The following is a 12,500-nucleotide window of genomic DNA, read 5'->3' as shown; positions in this document are numbered from 1 at the left end:
TGGGCAGCTGCTGAAAGCCTGGCCCCTTCACAGCGCGAGAGAGATGCTTTTAACGCCATCATTTGCATACGGCCGGCTGCGGGGTCAATAAGCACTCCTAGCTGTGGCAAGGAGCTCGGTGTGAGGCCTGGTAGAGGCAGAGGGGTTGCTTCCTTATCTTAGAGGTCTTGGGGGGCTTGGGAGGCTTGGGACTTCCAGCCTCTACTTTACGTAAGGTCGGTGTCCAGCAAGGCGCCACTCCATGCTAGCCGAGCTGGGCAAGATGGCAAAACGTCATCAAAATTGTCTACAATACCTGGTGTTCTCAGGAGGTGTCCCAACCAAGTATTTCCGAACCCATCTCTGCTTTGCTTCCGAGATCGGACGTATCCAAGGTGGTATGGCCAGTAGACGCTGCTTGGCCCATCGACCGGCCAGCCTTCCTCAGGATCGCGTGGGGACGAGAACTCTGGCCGTTCTGGGGCGTTCTCCGAAGGACCGATGCATAGGCTGTGCCGTCCCTATAGGTGTTGTTTGTTGAGCAATGAAACACCTGCCGCATCAGATGTGTTTAAAAATGGCTCGGCGCAGGGTCTCCTGCAGGCTAAACCGTTCATCGCGGGGATGTGACAGAAAGAGCAAGCTGGACCCGCAACTTGGGGTGGAGCGAAACGCCCAGGAGTGAATGAAGGAAGAGGGTGAGATGGTTGCGAGTGAATTTGAGCTGCTCTTCGGGGGGGGTCGTGTGGCCTGCAAAGGTGTTTTGCTTGGGTTGTGCTGTAAACTGGCCTCCGGGTTACCAGTGGTTGCCTCCAGGTCAGCGGTGGTTTCCTCCAGTCATGCGGGAGTCGCTGGTCCTGGTGAAAAGAAGCCTAGTATTAAAAGTAAATAAGCTACAATGCTGGAGGTCCACGGTGATGAGAAGGATGCTGGTATTTTGCAAGGATTAAATAGCGCAAGAGAGAAAGCAAATGAAAAGAAGAAAGGAGCATGTGTGCGCTTGTGAAAAAAGGAATGGAAAAAAGGCATAGAGGAGAGTGACCCCTGCTGGTGGAAGTAAGAAAAAGCAAAAGCCTACAGCACCTGGTATTCCCAGGTGGTCTCCCATCCAAGTACTAACCAGGCCCAACCCTGCTTAGCTTCCAAGATCAGACGAGATCGGGCGTGCTCAGGGTGGTGTGGCGGTAGGCAGAGACAGGCCTCTCACTTGCTGCTTTTCTACTTTGACGTCCGGTTGCCGGCTGCCCTTTCCAGTGCTTAGTAAGATAAGGTGCTTTTGTGCTTTCCTTTCTCTTCAGTTTTTTGCTGGCTCCTTAAAAAGGTCTTGTAGACAGAACGCCCCGCTCAGAGACGCTGAGCTCACTGATCGGCTGCCGCGCTGTCGACGTAACGTCAGCGTCGCGGCCAATGCCACAGGCCGGGAGCAGCGGCGAGACTCACCGGTAGACCTGGGTAGGGTGAGTAGAGCGCGGTTATTTGCTTTCTAATAGCCTGCAGCCGGGGATTAACTTTTAATGAAAGGGAGCAACCCTTTTGACTGTCTGCAGCGCGCCGTACCTAGGAACCGCACACTCACACACAGCGAGCATGCACAAGTTGCTCGCACGAGACCACATTCCCTATTTGCACCTGCAGCTTTTCCGCCACCATGCGTCAGACTCTCCTGCCTCTCTTATTATTATTTCAGGGCCTTAGCAGGAACCACCCCCTCAATTCCCTCCCGCTCCTTCCTAGCACTGAGGTTAGCTCCTGGGCAGCTGTCTGATTGGGTTAGTTACACAAGCTTCTTTGAAGAAGAAGACGTTACTTCTGCTGGCCCTCGTTAGGCGGTCGCCCTCTAAAACCATCCCCTGGGCAGCTGCTGAAAGCCTGGCCCCTTCACAGCGCGAGATGCTTTTAACGCCATCATTTGCATACGGCCGGCTGCGGGGTCAATAAGCACTCCTAGCCGTGGCAAGGAGCTCGGTGTGAGGCCTGGTAGAGGCGGCGGGGTTGCGTCCTTATCTTAGAGGTCTTGGGGGGCTTGGGAGGCTTGGGACTTACAGCCTCTACTTTACGTAAGGTCGGTGTCCAGCAAGGCGCCACTCCATGCTAGCCGAGCTGGGCAAGATGGCAAAACGTCATCAAAATTGTCTACAATACCTGGTGTTCTCAGGAGGTGTCCCAACCAAGTATTTCCGAACCCATCTCTGCTTTGCTTCCGAGATCGGACGTATCCAAGGTGGTATGGTCAGTAGACGCTGCTTGGCCCATCGCCCGGCCAGCCTTCCTCAGGCTCGCGTGGGGACGAGAACTCTGGCCGTTCTGGGGCGGTCTCCGAAGGACCGATGCATAGGCTGTGCCGTCCCTATAGGTGTTGTTTGTTGAGCAATGAAACACCTGCCGCATCAGATGTGTTTAAAAATGGCTCGGCGCAGGGTCTCCTGCAGGCTAAACCGTTCATCGCGGGGATGTGACAGAAAGAGCAAGCTGGACTGACAACTTGGGGTGGAGCGAAACGCCCAGGAGTGAATGAAGGAAGAGGGTGAGATGGTTGCGAGTGAATTTGAGCTGCTCTTCGGGGGGGTCGTGTGGCCTGCAAAGGTGTTTTGCTTGGGTTGTGCTGTAAACTGGCCTCCAGGTTACCAGTGGTTGCCTCCAGGTCAGCGGTGGTTGCCTCCAGTCATGCGGGAGTCGCTGGTCCTGGTGAAAAGAAGCCTAGTATTAAAAGTAAATAAGCAACAATGCTGGAGGTCCACGGTGATGAGAAGGATGCTGGTATTTTGCAAGGATTAAATAGCGCAAGAGAGAAAGCAAATGAAAAGAAGAAAGGAGCATGTGTGCGTTTGTGAAAAAAGGAATGGAAAAAAGGCATAGAGGAGAGTGACCCCTGCTTGTGGAAGTAAGAAAAAGCAAAAGCGTACAGCACATGGTATTCCCAGGAGGTCTCCCATCAAAGTACTAACCAGGCCCGACCCTGCTTAGCTTCCAAGATCAGACGAGATCAGGCGTGTTCAGGGTGGTGTGGCCGTAGGCAGAGACAGGCCTCTCACTTGCTGCTTTTCTACTTTGACGTCCGGTTGCCGGCTGCCCTTTCCAGTGCTTAGTAAGACGAGGTGCTTTTGTGCTTTCCTTTCTCTTCACTTTTTTGCTGGCTCCTTAAAAAGGTCTTGTAGACAGAACGCCCCGCTCAGAGCCGCTGAGCTCACTGATCGGCTGCCGCGCTGTCGACGGAACGTCAGCGTCGCGGCCAATGCCACAGGCCGGGAGCAGCGGCGAGACTCACCGGTAGACCTGGGTAGGGTGAGTAGAGCGCGGTTAGTTGCTTTCTAATAGCCTGCAGCCGGGGATTAACTTTTAATGAAAGGGAGCAACCCTTTTGACTGTCTGCAGCGTGCCGTACCTAGGAAGCGCACACTCACACACAGCGAGCATGCACAAGTTGCTCGCACGAGACCACATTCCCTATTTGCACCTGCAGCTTTTCCGCCACCATGCGTCAGACTCTCCTGCCTGTCTTATTATTATTTCAGGGCCTTAGCAGGAACCACCCCCTCAATTCCCTCCCGCTCCTTCCTAGCACTGAGGTTAGCTCCTGGGCAGCTGTCTGATTGGGTTAGTTACACAAACTTCTTTGAAGAAGAAGACGTTACTTTTGCTGGCCCTCGTTAGGCGGTCGCACTCTAAAACCATCCCCTGGGCAGCTGCTGAAAGCCTGGCCCCTTCACAGCGCGAGATGCTTTTAACGCCATCATTTGCATACGGCCGGCTGCGTGGTCAATAAGCACTCCTAGCCGTGGCAAGGAGCTCGGTGTGAGGCCTGGTAGAGGCGGCGGGTTTGCGTCCTTATCTTAGAGGTCTTGGGGGGCTTGGGAGGCTTGGGACTTCCAGCCTCTACTTTACGTAAGGTCGGTGTCCAGCAAGGCGCCACTCCATGCTAGCCGAGCTGGGCAAGATGGCAAAACGTCATCAAAATTGTCTACAATACCTGGTGCTCTCAGGAGGTGTCCCAACCAAGTATTTCCAAACCCATCTCTGCTTTGCTTCCGAGATCGGACGTATCCAAGGTGGTATGGCCAGTAGACGCTGCTTGGCCCATCGCCCGGCCAGCCTTCCTCAGGCTCGCGTGGGGACGAGAACTCTGGCCGTTCTGGGGCGGTCTCCGAAGGACCGATGCATAGGCTGTGCCGTCCCTATAGGTGTTGTTTGTTGAGCAATGAAACACCTGCCGCATCAGATGTGTTTAAAAATGGCTTGGCGCAGGGTCTCCTGCAGGCTAAACCGTTCATCGCGGGGATGTGACAGAAAGAGCAAGCTGGACCCGCAACTTGGGGTGGAGCGAAATGCCCAGGAGTGAATGAAGGAAGAGGGTGAGATGGTTGCGAGTGAATTTGAGCTGCTCTTCAGGGGGGTCGTGTGGCCTGCAAAGGTGTTTTGCTTGGGTTGTGCTGTAAACTGGCCTCCAGGTTACCAGTGGTTGCCTCCAGGTCAGCGGTGGTTGCCTCCAGTCATGCAGGAGTCGCTGGTCCTGGTGAAAAGAAGCCTAGTATTAAAAGTAAATAAGCAACAATGCTGGAGGCCCACGGTGATGAGAAGGATGCTGGTATTTTGCAAGGATTAAATAGCGCAAGAGAGAAAGCAAATGAAAAGAAGAAAGGAGCATGTGTGCGCTTGTGAAAAAAGGAATGGAAAAAAGGCATAGAGGAGAGTGACCCTTGCTGGTGGAAGTAAGAAAAAGCAAAAGCCTACAGCACCTGGTATTCCCAGGCGGTCTCCCATCCAAGTACTAAACAGGCCCAACCCTGCTTAGCTTCCAAGATCAGACGAGATTGGGCATGTTCAGGGTGGTGTGGCCGTAGGCAGAGACAGTCCTCTCACTTGCTGCTTTTCTACTTTGACGTTCGGTTGCCGGCTGCCCTTTCCAGTGCTTAGTAAGACAAGGTGCTTTTGTGCTTTCCTTTCTCTTCACTTTTTTGCTGGCTCCTTAAAAAGGTCTTGTAGACAGAACGCCCCGCTCAGAGCCGCTGAGCTCACTGATCGGCTGCCGCGCTGTCGACGGAACGTCAGCGTCGCGGCCAATGCCACAGGCCGGGAGCAGCGGCGAGACTCATCGGTAGACCTGGGTAGGGTGAGTAGAGCACGGTTAGTTGCTTTCTAATAGCCTGCAGCCGGGGATTAACTTTTAATGAAAGGGAGCAACCCTTTTGACTGTCTGCAGCGCGCCGTACCTAGGAAGCGCACACTCACACACAGCGAGCATGCACAAGTTGCTCGCACGAGACCACATTCCCTATTTGCACCTGCAGCTTTTCCGCCACCATGCGTCAGACTCTCCTGCCTGTCTTATTATTATTTCAGGGCCTTAGCAGGAACCACCCCCTCAATTCCCTCCCGCTCCTTCCTAGCACTGAGGTTAGCTCCTGGGCAGCTGTCTGATTGGGTTAGTTACACAAACTTCTTTGAAGAAGAAGACGTTACTTTTGCTGGCCCTCGTTAGGCGGTCGCACTCTAAAACCATCCCCTGGGCAGCTGCTGAAAGCCTGGCCCCTTCACAGCGCGAGATGCTTTTAACGCCATCATTTGCATACGGCCGGCTGCGTGGTCAATAAGCACTCCTAGCCGTGGCAAGGAGCTCGGTGTGAGGCCTGGTAGAGGCGGCGGGGTTGCGTCCTTATCTTAGAGGTCTTGGGGGGCTTGGGAGGCTTGGGACTTCCAGCCTCTACTTTACGTAAGGTCGGTGTCCAGCAAGGCGCCACTCCATGCTAGCCGAGCTGGGCAAGATGGCAAAACGTCATCAAAATTGTCTACAATACCTGGTGCTCTCAGGAGGTGTCCCAACCAAGTATTTCCGAACCCATCTCTGCTTTGCTTCCGAGATCGGACGTATCCAAGGTGGTATGGCCAGTAGACGCTGCTTGGCCCATCGCCCGGCCAGCCTTCCTCAGGCTCGCGTGGGGACGAGAGCTCTGGCCGTTCTGGGGCGGTCTCCGAAGGACCGATGCATAGGCTGTGCCGTCCCTATAGGTGTTGTTTGTTGAGCAATGAAACACCTGCCGCATCAGATGTGTTTAAAAATGGCTTGGCGCAGGGTCTCCTGCAGGCTAAACCGTTCATCGCGGGGATGTGACAGAAAGAGCAAGCTGGACCCGCAACTTGGGGTGGAGCGAAATGCCCAGGAGTGAATGAAGGAAGAGGGTGAGATGGTTGCGAGTGAATTTGAGCTGCTCTTCGGGGGGGTCGTGTGGCCTGCAAAGGTGTTTTGCTTGGGTTGTGCTGTAAACTGGCCTCCAGGTTACCAGTGGTTGCCTCCAGGTCAGCGGTGGTTGCCTCCAGTCATGCAGGAGTCGCTGGTCCTGGTGAAAAGAAGCCTAGTATTAAAAGTAAATAAGCAACAATGCTGGAGGCCCACGGTGATGAGAAGGATGCTGGTATTTTGCAAGGATTAAATAGCGCAAGAGAGAAAGCAAATGAAAAGAAGAAAGGAGCATGTGTGCGCTTGTGAAAAAAGGAATGGAAAAAAGGCATAGAGGAGAGTGACCCTTGCTGGTGGAAGTAAGAAAAAGCAAAAGCCTACAGCACCTGGTATTCCCAGGCGGTCTCCCATCAAAGTACTAACCAGGCCCAACCCTGCTTAGATTCCAAGATCAGACGAGATCAGGTGTGTTCATGGTGGTGTGGCCGTAGGCAGAGACAGGTCTCTCACTTGCTGCTTTTCTACTTTGACGTCCGGTTGCCGGCTGCCCTTTCCAGTGCTTAGTAAGACAAGGTGCTTTTGTGCTTTCCTTTCTCTTCACTTTTTTGCTGGCTCCTTAAAATGGTCTTGTAGACAGAACGCCCCGCTCACAGCCGCTGAGCTCACTGATCGGCTGCCGCGCTGTCGACGGAACGTCAGCGTCGCGGCCAATGCCACAGGCCGGGAGCAGCGGCGAGACTCACCGGTAGACCTGGGTAGGGTGAGTAGAGCACGGTTAGTTGCTTTCTAATAGCCTGCAGCCGGGGATTAACTTTTAATGAAAGGGAGCAACCCTTTTGACTGTCTGCAGCGCGCCGTACCTAGGAAGCGCACACTCACACACAGCGAGCATGCACAAGTTGCTCGCACGAGACCACATTCCCTATTTGCACCTGCAGTTTTTCCGCCACCATGCGTCAGACTCTCCTGCCTGTCTTATTATTATTTCAGGGCCTTAGCAGGAACCACCCCCTCAATTCCCTCCCGCTCCTTCCTAGCACGAGGTTAGCTCCTGGGCAGCTGTCTGATTGGGTTAGTTACACAAGCTTCTTTGAAGAAGAAGACGTTACTTCTGCTGGCCCTCGTTAGGCGGTCGCCCTCTAAAACCATCCCCTGGGCAGCTGCTGAAAGCCTGGCCCCTTCACAGCGCGAGATGCTTTTAACGCCATCATTTGCATACGGCCGGCTGCGTGGTCAATAAGCACTCCTAGCCGTGGCAAGGAGCTCGGTGTGAGGCCTGGTAGAGGCGGCGGGGTTGCGTCCTTATCTTAGAGGTCTTGGGGGGCTTGGGAGGCTTGGGACTTCCAGCCTCTACTTTACGTAAGGTCGGTGTCCAGCAAGGCGCCACTCCATGCTAGCCGAGCTGGGCAAGATGGCAAAACGTCATCAAAATTGTCTACAATACCTGGTGCTCTCAGGAGGTGTCCCAACCAAGTATTTCCGAACCCATCTCTGCTTTGCTTCCGAGATCGGACGTATCCAAGGTGGTATGGCCAGTAGACGCTGCTTGGCCCATCGCCCGGCCAGCCTTCCTCAGGCTCGCGTGGGGACGAGAGCTCTGGCCGTTCTGGGGCGGTCTCCGAAGGACCGATGCATAGGCTGTGCCGTCCCTATAGGTGTTGTTTGTTGAGCAATGAAACACCTGCCGCATCAGATGTGTTTAAAAATGGCTTGGCGCAGGGTCTCCTGCAGGCTAAACCGTTCATCGCGGGGATGTGACAGAAAGAGCAAGCTGGACCCGCAACTTGGGGTGGAGCGAAATGCCCAGGAGTGAATGAAGGAAGAGGGTGAGATGGTTGCGAGTGAATTTGAGCTGCTCTTCGGGGGGGTCGTGTGGCCTGCAAAGGTGTTTTGCTTGGGTTGTGCTGTAAACTGGCCTCCAGGTTACCAGTGGTTGCCTCCAGGTCAGCGGTGGTTGCCTCCAGTCATGCAGGAGTCGCTGGTCCTGGTGAAAAGAAGCCTAGTATTAAAAGTAAATAAGCAACAATGCTGGAGGCCCACGGTGATGAGAAGGATGCTGGTATTTTGCAAGGATTAAATAGCGCAAGAGAGAAAGCAAATGAAAAGAAGAAAGGAGCATGTGTGCGCTTGTGAAAAAAGGAATGGAAAAAAGGCATAGAGGAGAGTGACCCTTGCTGGTGGAAGTAAGAAAAAGCAAAAGCCTACAGCACCTGGTATTCCCAGGCGGTCTCCCATCAAAGTACTAACCAGGCCCAACCCTGCTTAGATTCCAAGATCAGACGAGATCAGGTGTGTTCATGGTGGTGTGGCCGTAGGCAGAGACAGGTCTCTCACTTGCTGCTTTTCTACTTTGACGTCCGGTTGCCGGCTGCCCTTTCCAGTGCTTAGTAAGACAAGGTGCTTTTGTGCTTTCCTTTCTCTTCACTTTTTTGCTGGCTCCTTAAAATGGTCTTGTAGACAGAACGCCCCGCTCACAGCCGCTGAGCTCACTGATCGGCTGCCGCGCTGTCGACGGAACGTCAGCGTCGCGGCCAATGCCACAGGCCGGGAGCAGCGGCGAGACTCACCGGTAGACCTGGGTAGGGTGAGTAGAGCGCGGTTAGTTGCTTTCTAATAGCCTGCAGCCGGGGATTAACTTTTAATGAAAGGGAGCAACCCTTTTGACTGTCTGCAGCGCGCCGTACCTAGGAAGCGCACACTCACACACAGCGAGCATGCACAAGTTGCTCGCACGAGACCACATTCCCTATTTGCACCTGCAGTTTTTCCGCCACCATGCGTCAGACTCTCCTGCCTGTCTTATTATTATTTCAGGGCCTTAGCAGGAACCACCCCCTCAATTCCCTCCCGCTCCTTCCTAGCACGAGGTTAGCTCCTGGGCAGCTGTCTGATTGGGTTAGTTACACAAGCTTCTTTGAAGAAGAAGACGTTACTTCTGCTGGCCCTCGTTAGGCGGTCGCCCTCTAAAACCATCCCCTGGGCAGCTGCTGAAAGCCTGGCCCCTTCACAGCGCGAGAGAGATGCTTTTAACGCCATCATTTGCATACGGCCGGCTGCGGGGTCAATAAGCACTCCTAGCCGTGGCAAGGAGCTCGGTGTGAGACATGGTAGAGGCGGCGGGGTTGCGTCCTTATCTTAGAGGTCTTGGGGGGCTTGGGAGGCTTGGGACTTCCAGCCTCTACTTTACGTAAGGTCGGTGTCCAGCAAGGCGCCACTCAATGCTAGCCGAGCTGGGCAAGATGGCAAAACGTCATCAAAATTGTCTACAATACCTGGTGTTCTCAGGAGGTGTCCCAACCAAGTATTTCCGAACCCATCTCTGCTTTGCTTCCGAGATCGGACGTATCCAAGGTGGTATGGCCAGTAGACGCTGCTTGGCCCATCGCCCGGCCAGCCTTCCTCAGGCTCGCGTGGGGACGAGAACTATGGCCGTTCTGGGGCGGTCTCCGAAGGACCGATGCATAGGCTGTGCCGTCCCTATAGGTGTTGTTTGTTGAGCAATGAAACACCTGCCGCATCAGATGTGTTTAAAAATGGCTCGGCGCAGGGTCTCCTGCAGGCTAAACCGTTCATCGCGGGGATGTGACAGAAAGAGCAAGCAGGACCCACAACTTGGGGTGGAGCGAAACGCCCAGGAGTGAATGAAGGAAGAGGGTGAGATGGTTGCGAGTGAATTTGAGCTGCTCTTCGGGGGGGTAGTGTGGCCTGCAAAGGTGTTTTGCTTGGGTTGTGCTGTAAACTGGCCTCCGGGTTACCAGTGGTTGCCTCCAGGTCAGCGGTGGTTGCCTCCAGTCATGCGGGAGTCGCTGGTCCTGGTGAAAAGAAGCCTAGTATTAAAAGTAAATAAGCAACAATGCTGGATTTCCACGGTGATGAGAAGGATGCTGGTATTTTGCAAGGATTAAATAGCGCAAGAGAGAAAGCAAATGAAAAGAAGAAAGGAGCATGTGTGCGCTTGTGAAAAAAGGAATGGAAAAAAGGCATAGAGGAGAGTGACCCCTGCTGGTGGAAGTAAGAAAAAGCAAAAGCCTACAGCACCTGGTATTCCCAGGCAGTCTCCCATCCAAGTACTAACCAGGCCAAACCCTGCTTAGCTTCCAAGATCAGACGAGATCAGGCATGTTCAGGGTGGTGTGGCCGTAGGCAGAGACAGGCCTCTCACTTGCTGCTTTTCTACTTTGACGTCCGGTTGCCGGCTGCCCTTTCCAGTGCTTAGTAAGATAAGGTGCTTTTGTGCTTTCCTTTCTCTTCAGTTTTTTGCTGGCTCCTTAAAAAGGTCTTGTAGACAGAACGCCCCGCTCAAAGACGCTGAGCTCACTGATCGGCTGCCGCGCTGTCGACGGAACGTCAGCGTCGCGGCCAATGCCACAGGCCGGGAGCAGCGGCGAGACTCACCGGTAGACCTGGGTAGGGTGAGTAGAGCGCGGTTAGTTGCTTTCTAATAGCCTGCAGCCGGGGATTAACTTTTAATGAAAGGGAGCAACCCTTTTGACTGTCTGCAGCACGCCGTACCTAGGAAGCGCACACTCACACACAGCGAGCATGCACAAGTTGCTCGCACGAGACCACATTCCCTATTTGCACCTGCAGCTTTTCCGCCACCATGCGTCAGACTCTCCTGCCTGTCTTATTATTATTTCAGGGCCTTAGCAGGAACCACCCCCTCAATTCCCTCCCGCTCCTTCCTAGCACTGAGGTTAGCTCCTGGGCAGCTGTCTGATTGGGTTAGTTACACAAGCTTCTTTGAAGAAGAAGACATTACTTCTGCTGGCCCTCGTTAGGCGGTCGCCCTCTAAAACCATCCCCTGGGCAGCTGCTGAAAGCCTGGCCCCTTCACAGCGCGAGATGCTTTTAACGCCATCATTTGCATACGGCCGGCTGCGGGGTCAATAAGCACTCCTAGCCGTGGCAAGGAGCTCGGTGTGAGGCCTGGTAGAGGCGGCGGGGTTGCGTCCTTATCTTAGAGGTCTTGGGGGGCTTGGGACTTCCATCCTCTACTTTACGTAAGGTCGGTGTCCAGCAAGGCGCCACTCCATGCTAGCCGAGCTGCGCAAGATGGCAAAACGTCATCAAAATTGTCTACAATACCTGGTGTTCTCAGGAGGTGTCCCAACCAAGTATTTCCGAACCCATCTCTGCTTTGCTTCCGAGATCGGACGTATCCAAGGTGGTATGGCCAGTAGACGCTGCTTGGCCCATCGACCGGCCAGCCTTCCTCAGGCTCGCGTGGGGACGAGAACCCTGGCCGTTCTGGGGCGGTCTCCGAAGGACCGATGCATAGGCTGTGCCGTCCCTATAGGTGTTGTTTGTTGAGCAATGAAACACCTGCCGCATCAGATGTGTTTAAAAATGGCTCGGCGCAGGGTCTCCTGCAGGCTAAACCGTTCATCGCGGGGATGTGACAGAAAGAGCAAGCTGGACCCACAACTTGGGGTGGAGCGAAATGCCCAGGAGTGAATGAAGGAAGAGGGTGAGATGGTTGCGAGTGAATTTGAGCTGCTCTTCGGGGAGGTCGTGTGGCCTGCAAAGGTGTTTTGCTTGGGTTGTGCTGTAAACTGGCCTCCAGGTCAGCGGTGGTTTCCTCCAGTCATGCGGGAGTCGCTGGTCCTGGTGAAAAGAAGCCTAGTATTAAAAGTAAATAAGCAACAATGCTGGAGGTCCACGGTGATGAGAAGAATGCTGGTATTTTGCAAGGATTAAATAGCGCAAGAGAGAAAGCAAATGAAAAGAAGAAAGGAGCATGTGTGCGCTTGTGAAAAAAGGAATGGAAAAAAGGCATAGAGGAGAGTGACCCCTGCTGGTGGAAGTAAGAAAAAGCAAAAGCCTACAGCACCTGGTATTCCCAGGCAGTCTCCCATCCAAGTACTAACCAGGCCAAACCCTGCTTAGCTTCCAAGATCAGACGAGATCAGGCATGTTCAGGGTGGTGTGGCCGTAGGCAGAGACAGGTCTCTCACTTGCTGCTTTTCTACTTTGACGTCCGGTTTCCGGTTGCCGGCTGCCCTTTCCAGTGCTTAGTAAGATAAGGTGCTTTTGTGCTTTTCTTTCTCTTCACTTTTTTGCTGGCTCCTTAAAAAGGTCTTGTAGACAGAACGCCCCGCTCAGAGCCGCTGAGCTCACTGATCAGCTGCCGCGCTGTCGACGGAACGTCAGCGTCGCGGCCAATGCCACAGGCCGGGAGCAGCGGCGAGACTCACCGGTAGACCTGGGTAGGGTGAGTAGAGCGCGGTTAGTTGCTTTCTAATAGCCTGCAGCCGGGGATTAACTTTTAATGAAAGGGAGCAACCCTTTTGACTGTCTGCAGCGCGCCGTACCTAGGAAGCGCACACTCACACACAGCGAGCATGCA

The 12,500-nt window shown here is 54.0% G+C and overlaps 7 non-coding genes across 7 annotated transcripts; all 7 read right to left on the bottom strand.

The window, feature by feature from the left end:
* Positions 1-1,050: 1,050 nt before the first annotated feature.
* Positions 1,051-1,169, bottom strand: LOC141266340 (5S ribosomal RNA). Its single transcript, XR_012320380.1, has one exon. It is a non-coding gene; the product is annotated as a 5S ribosomal RNA (ribosomal RNA).
* Positions 1,170-2,875: 1,706 nt separating this feature from the next.
* On the bottom strand, positions 2,876-2,994 carry LOC141267057 (5S ribosomal RNA). The gene has a single exon (XR_012321075.1). It is a non-coding gene; the product is annotated as a 5S ribosomal RNA (ribosomal RNA).
* A 1,706-nt stretch (positions 2,995-4,700) lies between these two features.
* Positions 4,701-4,819, bottom strand: LOC141269854 (5S ribosomal RNA). The gene has a single exon (XR_012321547.1). It is a non-coding gene; the product is annotated as a 5S ribosomal RNA (ribosomal RNA).
* Positions 4,820-6,525: 1,706 nt separating this feature from the next.
* On the bottom strand, positions 6,526-6,644 carry LOC141266757 (5S ribosomal RNA). The gene has a single exon (XR_012320782.1). It is a non-coding gene; the product is annotated as a 5S ribosomal RNA (ribosomal RNA).
* Positions 6,645-8,349: 1,705 nt separating this feature from the next.
* On the bottom strand, positions 8,350-8,468 carry LOC141266756 (5S ribosomal RNA). The gene has a single exon (XR_012320781.1). It is a non-coding gene; the product is annotated as a 5S ribosomal RNA (ribosomal RNA).
* A 1,709-nt stretch (positions 8,469-10,177) lies between these two features.
* LOC141267089 (5S ribosomal RNA) lies at positions 10,178-10,296 on the bottom strand. Its single transcript, XR_012321104.1, has one exon. It is a non-coding gene; the product is annotated as a 5S ribosomal RNA (ribosomal RNA).
* A 1,676-nt stretch (positions 10,297-11,972) lies between these two features.
* LOC141267088 (5S ribosomal RNA) lies at positions 11,973-12,091 on the bottom strand. Its single transcript, XR_012321103.1, has one exon. It is a non-coding gene; the product is annotated as a 5S ribosomal RNA (ribosomal RNA).
* Between the last annotated feature and the right edge of the window lie 409 nt (positions 12,092-12,500).

This window comes from Phyllobates terribilis, unplaced genomic scaffold (assembly GCF_046119375.1).
Source record: "Phyllobates terribilis strain yellow unplaced genomic scaffold, ASM4611937v1 Scaffold_4__5_contigs__length_816908805, whole genome shotgun sequence".
Lineage (NCBI taxonomy): Eukaryota > Metazoa > Chordata > Amphibia > Anura > Dendrobatidae > Phyllobates > Phyllobates terribilis.
The sequence above is the reverse complement of the archived record's forward strand: the minus strand, read 5'-3'. Positions and strand labels throughout refer to the sequence as shown.